Here is a 2,118-nt window from a genome sequence, read left to right as displayed (position 1 = left end):
ACCTCACTGTGATGAGCCAAGTGCAGTCAGATGCCAGGCGGGACCCGAGCCACACCCACCCCTTTCCAGACGCCCCACTCATTACCGATCCCCAGCCCCTGTCCAACCCTCCCCCACACACGCCTGGGTCCTAGTTGGCCCCCTTGAGCTCCAGGTGACCTGACGGCAGGCAGAGGAAACAGGGATAAAGGTAAGGGCCGAGGGGCTGAGAAACTGGGACGTCCCCACACATCCCTGTAGAGACTCCATGGTCTCCCACAAGGCGGAAAGGACGCACGGGCCAGTCCAGCTCCCTACACTGTGTGCACCGTGCTCAGCCCCCTTTCCGTGAAGTGAAAAGAAATCAGAGCCAGTTGCTTGATCTGGCTCAGCGTCCTTTCATCCTGAACACATGGTGACTGAAACAGGTGCATCCCCCACCCCACCCCCGTGCACCATCCCCACAGCCCCCAGCCTCCTGCCCTCACGCCCCTTTTTTCAAGGAGCACTAGCTGGACTGAGACAGAATCTTCCACCACAGGTATGGGTGCTGAGCAGTCAGTAGAAGACTGACCAATCAGAAAAGACTGGGGCCAAAACAAACAAACAAACAAAAGCAACGAGAATGGCTGTCGCAGGGTGACAGGGCCTGGGGCAGCACCTTCTAGGGTTGGGGTTTATGCTGGGGTCTTTGGTCCAACTGCCCCACCCCTGTATATGAATTCTGAGAGCAGCCTGCTCAGCCCTGCTTTGTGTCTTAGGCTGCTATCCATCATCCATCCGCCAAGAGTTCAGAGGATAACTCCCCGGGTGGGTACCAGGACTGCCTCGCCTTTCCCATAAACCGGGGCCTCAGGTGGGGCCTCCTAGGAATCCTGGGTGCTTCCTGTGCTCTCTCTGACCCGGATCCTCAGGCTCTCTCATCCCCTGATGGTCTCAGCTAGAACAACGCTTCGGCTGTCAGACTTACCGGCCATCTCCGGCCCCCTCGGGGAGGTATTCCTTCCACTCCTTGGAGCAGAACTGCCTTCTAGGCCATCCTGCCTCATTTCTCATGCCTCCCCACCCCTTGATGGTGCTCCTCTGCCCTCCCTCGTGACTAGGCCTCCTCCCTGTTCTGGCTCTGGGACTGATTTCATCACTTCATTGTTTATAGCCTTTGCAAGAATCTGGGAAGACTTAAATCAAGCAAGGCTGACACCGAGCCTTCAGCAAACACCCCCTTGAAAAGCACACAGCTTTGTTATAACTTTGCTGTCCCTTCGAGAGCCCCCCCTCCCCTCCCAATTGGCAATCATTAGCAAGCGGGAAGTAAAAGAGGCCCCGTTCCGGTACTTTGCAGAGCAGCCCATGGGAAGGGAAATGACAGCTGCCAGGGTGGATCTCAGCTCTCTCTACATGAAGCGTTCACAAGAATTTGGCCCTGTTCCCTCTGCTCATGTCTCAGCTCCGTAACTCGCAGTCCCCCCCCCACCCCCATCCCCAAGGAGCTCTCTTCTCTTTCTCATTCTTTGGACTTCCTGTTCACCAGGGCTGAGCCTGGGGCCTTGGGGACCCCTAACTTACCTATGTCGGGTTGGGAATGCTATAGCAACTCTCCACTTTCGCCTTGTTTGCTTTAGTGAGAACACAATCCCAAGCAATTGTGAGGCTTTTATAAGCCAAGCTCTTTGTAAGCACAGGCTCATTACATTCACATTACCCCCAGATTGTTCCGGTCAGAGGATGGAGGGAGAAACAGACATAAAGAACTGAGAAAAAGCTTGCCCTGAGGACAGAGTCTCTAATTGATTAGAAGATGATTGATTAGACAGGAATCTGTTCTCCCCCTTTGCTTGACAGAGACAGGAAAAGAATATTCCTCTCCCAATCCATCTCCCATGCCTGCCCCTTCCCATGGCTTCTGGGGTGATCTGACTCAGTGTTGGTTGTACCCGTTTTCTGAAGTGTTTCCAGCAGTGGTTCTCAACCTTGGCTGCACATTAGAATCACCTGGGAATCTTTTTAAAATCCTGATTTCTGGGCCTCATCCTCCGGAAATTCTGTTTCTTGGTTACTAATGTTGTGGCCCCACCCCATAACAAAGAAACAGAATCGGGTCATATGCAGGAGGCAACCAATGTGTGTTTCTCTCACATT

This window comes from Myotis nattereri (assembly GCF_964212035.1).
Source record: "Myotis nattereri genome assembly, chromosome: 5".
Classification (NCBI taxonomy): Eukaryota; Metazoa; Chordata; class Mammalia; order Chiroptera; family Vespertilionidae; genus Myotis; species Myotis nattereri.
Note: the sequence above shows the minus strand (reverse complement) of the source record.